At 33.7% G+C, this 6,965-nt stretch overlaps 1 pseudogene; it reads right to left on the bottom strand.

Annotated features, from left to right (window-relative positions):
- Positions 1-582: 582 nt before the first annotated feature.
- The window catches only part of LOC129304352 (protein EI24 homolog), an 8,654-nt pseudogene continuing 2,271 nt past the window's right edge, over positions 583-6,965 (bottom strand).

A 6,965-nucleotide genomic window follows, 5' to 3' on the forward strand; every position in this document is an offset into this window, starting at 1 on the left:
ATTATTCAAGGGCAAAAATAATTGTCAATCCTTTTTTATTTTTTTATGTAAAGGAACATGAAATTTAATCTACACCAAAACTAAGGTCATCAAAATACAAAAACACCCTATCACATGTTAGAAAAAACCGGTTCAAGTCATGATTGAAGACATTGGTTCTGACGAGTTATTTCATCACGCCAATCAAATGCGACAAATCTTCACAATTAAACGAATCCTTCCTAAAGAAACCAAGGTGACGAAACAATATAAATATATATAAAAAAAAAGTCAGGAGGAAAAAGAGAAGACTCAATTAAAGAGTGTTGTTCCACCAAACAATCTGTGGGCACATGATTATAGGCCCAACAGCCATGGGCGGTGTGAAGGCAAATAAAGAGAGCTTAATATGACATTCAAAGATGATTAACTATGACGTAATGACCATCATAAAAACCGTTTCTAAACATTGAAATTAAAGATAACGAATGGTGATTAAAATGCCCAACACCGCATCTAACTCAGAAACAGAAAAAAAGGCCAAATCTCAACTATATTGGTCCGTTATTGTATGTGTGCGCCCAATTTTCTTCTTAACCCATTTACTTGCACAAATTCTCATTTTTTTTTATATATATATGCATTAAGGCATCCTCATGTTTGAGCAATGCAAGACTTCTTTTGATATACACAAACACAAAACTCCTACATTGCATAGTAATTTGCCTATCTGCAAGATAAAAAGGAAGGCAGCCAGAGTCGATGCGTGCACATCAGCACGAGGGGCCCACCCTATCTCAGCATTGTTAATGGAGTAACAAAAATAAACCTTAATTACAACGAATATGTACAGAGAAGGATAGTTCTTCTCATTAAACAAAAGATAAATAAAACTTTTTGAAGCTGCATAAATAAATATAACAGTCACCCTTCCACTTGTCATAAAGTATTTACCTGCTGCGTTAAAACACAAGACTTCATTACTAAAAATGAATAAAGTGGAAAGTATTTTTATTTAGGAAAATCACACATAAGTCCCAACTAAAAATGAATAAAGTGGCGAGTATTTTTATTTAGGATAATCACACATAAGTCCCACATATGGATTCTAATTGTAAAGAATCCCATGAAATGTACAAATAACCATGAAGTCCCATAGATTTCAACTGAAAATAATTTTTAGCACACATTTACTAAAATACTTTCCTTTAAAAATTAAAAATTATCTCCCCATGGTTGCTGGTGCTGGAGCTGCTGCCACCTCAGCAGCCAGTCACTGGAGCTGTCACCACCAGTTACCGGATCTCCGGTGCCGATGACCATGGGAGATAGTGTTTAATTTTTAAAGGAGGGCATTCAGTAAATGTACACTTCAAATTAATTACAATTAAAGTCCATGGGACTTTAGGATTATTTGTACATTTCATGGGACTCTTTGGAAGTTTGAATATTTGATCATCAAAATTTGTATAATAAAATTGCCATGAATAAAGCTCAATGATATGGGTCCTCTGTGATTTTTCGTTTTCATTTACATGAATTAGAATATTTGATCATCAAAATTTGTAAAATAAAATGTCATGAATAAAGCTCAATCATATGAACATGCCAAGTTTTAAGGACCACAATAAGGTCTTTGCCAATAACAAAAACGCATCCCACACAATGCAAGTAATACCATCTTGCAAGATAGCAAACAAAGTAATAATCAACAACAGATAAAGCATAGAACACAATCAAGTAATAAACAAGACCTTTTGGACAAAATCATGGTGTTCCTACCATATCATCGAGCTTTGTTGTCTCTTGTCCGGTCTTTTTTCCCAAAGGGGAGACGAGATAGCATCCATATCCTACAGAAGAGCCAAACAAGGCACACGCAAAATCAGGTTAAAATGATAAAGATCATTATAAAACTCAGCTAGCAATAATTCTGTGAATTTCATCACACTGCCATAAGCATAAAATTTATTTGGAATTTAGCCAATCTAATCACATACTCCCTCCAGTCCAAAATACAAGCCTCTTTAAACAATAATCCCCATATCAATAAAATCCTTATTCTCATGAAAATATATATTGTTATCCCTTTTTACTCATAATTCCAATTTATGATGGGCGAGAAGGTTATAAATTCACATACACAAGAATCTAAATTAATAAATACATAGGGTAAAATGGAAAAAAAAAATAATTTACAAATACCAAGTTACTTATATTCTAGACCAAAATTAGGTAAGAGAAATATTTTGGACCCGAACGAGTAAATATATATATATATCTCTTCTTCTTCTTCTTTTGCGTCGTATATAAAATAATCTAATACTATAGCCATTGCAGGGGAGGAACTTAAACATTCAAAGGTTCAAAGTTAGTTCTGGCCAAAAAAAAAGGTTCAAGGTCAGACCACAACAATTCTTCATCATGACAAGGTGAACAGAATTAAAGCTCACACATGACAAATCATTGTAGTCATTGCAGGGGAGGAACTTAAACATTCAAAGGTTCAAAGTTAGTTCTGGCCAAAAACAAAAGGTTCAAGGTCAGACCACAACAACTCTTCATTATGACAAGGTGACCAGAACTCCTAAAATATAGCTCACATATGACAAATTATCTTTCAGCCAATGCTTGAAAAATTACTCTCATTAACTGATCTCTTTTAATTAAGAGTCAGCATTAGAGTATTGTAGTAGTTGACAAACACTTGGTCAAATTAGTAAAACAGTTAGGTTTCCATAGTAAGAAACTAAACAAATTTATAATGACTATCTCAAAGAGGCTCATGTAAGGTAATGTTTTCAATAAAACAATGCTTTATTCCCCCACATCAAAATTTTAAGTTTTCATGCCAAGCTTAAACAAGAATAGGCAACTTCTCAATGAGTTTTGACGTTACAAACCAGGATCTCTTAAATTTTTTTTTCCTCGAAAAAAACGAGGAGGAAAATGTGGAAGCCCTTGTAGGAAAAAAAAAAATACTCCCAATAATTCCAAATAGTTCTTCCAGCTGGCATAAAAAATATACTCCCTCCGATCCCTATTACAGGGCACCTTCGACAAGGATTATTTGGCACGTAATATAAAGCATGTGGGGGGGATTTATTATCATTTTCCCATTTTATTTCTGTTGTAAATTTAATTTTAAGACCTATTATATATTGTGTATCTCTCTCTTTCTATTTTTAACAGGGGTAAAGTTGAATTTTTTTTGCCCCTCCAGTTCAACACATATTTAATAAGTTAACAGTCATTTCTTGGTTTCAATGAAGTAGTTGAAAGCGCCTTATAATAGGATTAGAGGGAGTACAACTTTAAAAAGAAAAGGTTTGCATATTAATTATAACAAACCAACCTTGAAAGAATTTGCTAGGAAGTCTGTTATTTGCTAGAAAGATTGCATCTTAATTATGTCATGCTATTCAGAAGCAGTATAAAAAGGGGAGAGACTACTAATTAATGACACGGGAAGCTTAATGTTGATGAATAACCAATACTTCGGTGCATTTTAAATTATTATTGCATTAACGCGTAATTATTATTGTGAAGATTAAACTTCATTAATCACCAGATTGATGCCTTTTAAGTCGTTAGCCAAGTAGTTAAGCTTGAAAGTGTCATGTCTCTAGAGCAAAGAGATGAGTGTTGCAGAGCTTACAACAGTTTATCTGAGATATAAAATATTGGAAGCCGGCCCACTCTTACGCCTCTCCATTTGCTTTTTTCCAAACAATATTTCTTGATCAACCTTGGACCCAGCTGCAGTTAAAACAAACTGAAAAACAAAAGCTACTGTCATTAATTCTTAATAATAAAATCTGGAAAGGAAAATTAGAAATGCAATAAAAAAATTCAATGTAGGAAGAGAAGACTTTTTTTTTTTTTTTTTTTTTTTTTGGGAAGGAGGGAAGTCAAACATACCAGAGGAAAGAGAATAGCCATAATCCCATAACTGACAAGAGGCGAGAAAAAAAAATATAGCAAAGACACAGGGGCTTCCTGGAAACAAATGAAACGAAACAGAGAATTTTTTTCACCATATTGCAATGCTATGTTACAATAAAGCAGAAAAGCATGGAAAGTGTTGAACTTGGGGATATTATTCCATTACTCCTTACAGTTTGTAAGTAGGTTGGTCGGTCCCTACAGTTTAAAAACTTTCAAACACATCCCTATCTTATAACGTACTTACAAAGCTAATCCCTAAATTCTAAACAATTAGCAATGGGGCCCTAAGAAAATGACATGGCATGACAACGTTGAAAAATTAGTCATGTGAACTCTTAAATGCAGAGACAACATATAGATACATATATAGATGCAAGTGAGTCAATAAGGTAGATTGAACACAAGTAGCACGTGCATTGGTTAGGAGGATACACACCTCAACATTGCAACTAAAGAAACCATGGAAGAGGCATTCGCATGGCAGCATAACTGCTCAACCTAAGAGAGTCATGTCATGTCATCATCTTTAGGGACTCCATTAATAACAGTTAAGAAGTTTAGGGATTAACCCAGCAACCCTGTTGTAATATAGGGATTCGTTTTAAAATTTTTAACGTATAAAGATCTGCTTTAAAAAACTGACATAAACTATGAGGACAAATAGCATAATTTTCCCTTTAATTCCACCAAGGTCACAAGACATATGGATTGGCATTGCATTCTGTTCAATGTTCTATGCAGTTTAGTAAATCCCCGATCTTTGCTCCTTTTTCTCCTTTTTAACCACTCCAATCCCCTCCCAGTCACACATTATATCCTTTCAAAAGCAGCCCAACAATTTACTGATTACTGTCACCTCTTCAAAGATATTTGAAATCTAAGTAACCAAGTAAGCACAGTATAGGCATTCAAGACTCCTAAAAAAAAAAATTTATTTCACATACATATCACTATTATTCACAAACTTCGAGAATATTAACTATTTAATGTACAGGTTGCATAAATTGTAAACATTCAAAAACTGACGAGTAGCAACACACTTCAATATCTTCACCTTGTCTCTAACAGTACCAGCATTTTACAAAGACTGGCTCCGGTTTTACTTCCTAGTAGTGAATATATAGACAATTTGAAAATTTCTTTCCTAAAGCCATAATTATGATTTAATCCATCATCTCTTGAGAAACTGATTGATTTTTCTCTAGTTACCCAAAACAGGCATACCCAATAAAGTGAAAATGTAAACAAACTTGAAGATAATTCCCAAATGAAAAAATTATATTACCAAAACCAGAAAAAATGCCCAGGAGGACTGAAAATAGTCCAGCCTTTTGTCCAAAGCCACTTCATTAAAACTCCATTTATACCTGATGCAAAAGAAAATCTCATTTAGCAAAAGCTTACAAAAAGGAGAACATAAATAATTTTATACACAACAACAGAGAGAAGACATCTAGAAAAGATGTTTTATAGAGAACATACTCGAAGCAGTAATATGCATACAGCCAGGAAAGAAGTAAAAAATTGAGCACCTTCCCTATAAGAGGTATGAATCCTGTAGCATAGACCTGCATAAAAACAAGAAATTGCTAATTATGCAAACAGAAAAACTATAACAAGGCGACACCAAGTTGATTGCATACTGACACTGAGCACATAACTTTCTTATCAATATTCAAATAAGAATTAAAAAAAAAGTCAACTCATTTAAAGATACTCAGCACACTTGGAAAATCAAATACAAAAATATGTGTGGGTGTAATGATAATAATTATGTCACCTTGAGGAAGAATACACTCAAAAGGAGTATTGAATAGACCTGCTCTCCAGCCCCAATGATGACCCTGGATTAAGAAAAACAGTAGAGCTCAACCATTCAATGCATGATTTAAACAGAAAGAATTTCCATCACTTATAAGTAAAAACTGAAAACACACTTTAATACAGTATTAAGGTTCCAGGATTCTATACTTACCCTCCCAAACCAGAAAGCCTTTTTGTGTTAGAAGAATTTGCTTTCTCTGATGATTTAGTGTGGCTTGAGCTTTCCTCTACGGTAGACTTGGATCTACCCACTGCATCATACCCATACTTGGCAATGTCATTGTACCTAAAAGCAAAACATTCTTTAAGTATCTGGGTTGACTTGATCAACTCTTGAAATAGTCAAACTGAATTTTGAAGAATTTAAATTCTTGGTCCTGCCATCATTCTAGCATTGAAACATTTATTCTTGCTATTCAAATTTTTTCAAGCACCTAGTCTGAACTGTGACAGAAGATCTACTTCTCAAGTTCTAATTTCAAATGGAAGGATAGTAAAGTATAAGGCATCTTCATTAAAGTTGGACCACGTCACAGAGTTAAAGACATTCTTTGTTATTAATTAGCGGTTTTAGAAGGAGAAAGAAACAAAAAGTATCACGGAAATGGAAATGTGTGCTGTTAGCTGCAGTTGATGTCAATGACTGAAGCTGAGAGAGTTTCCAAGGATTGCTTCAATGTACAACAAAAATTGAGTTGAGAGTTAAGGATTGTATATTAATGTCAAAGGGTATTGGAGGGTTTTAATTGATTAGTGGTATTCTACCTATTCTGTTATATCTTCTTCCTAACTGCACTTTTCTGCTCAGTTTATCAAAATTCAATTCCTTATTTATAGAGAAAAACACAAGTACCAAATAACTTGACAACTAGCAACAGCAAACCAGAACAAAAGATGCAAGAGGATGTAAGCTTCGAAGGATAATATTACCAGATGGCGCTTAAAACTATGCTGAACACATATAACGGTAAAACCAAAAGACCTGTAGGGAACAATCACATGCAGTTAACATGAGATCCAATATTCAGAAAATCACAGCTTCAAATAAATATAGACAGGCATCTTGAACGTTTCATCAATAACACTCAAGAAGCCTCTTGGTAAGTATACAGCTAGCTTGAAATGATCAAAAAAACAAATTTTGCATAACACACACAAGTAACAAAGAAAATCTAGCTTAAATAACACAAAATTCCTTTAAAGATGCCACAAGG

Source organism: Prosopis cineraria, unplaced genomic scaffold (genome assembly GCF_029017545.1).
Source record: "Prosopis cineraria cultivar Desert tree isolate PC_DT_omini unplaced genomic scaffold, ASM2901754v1 PC3, whole genome shotgun sequence".
Classification (NCBI taxonomy): Eukaryota; Viridiplantae; Streptophyta; class Magnoliopsida; order Fabales; family Fabaceae; genus Prosopis; species Prosopis cineraria.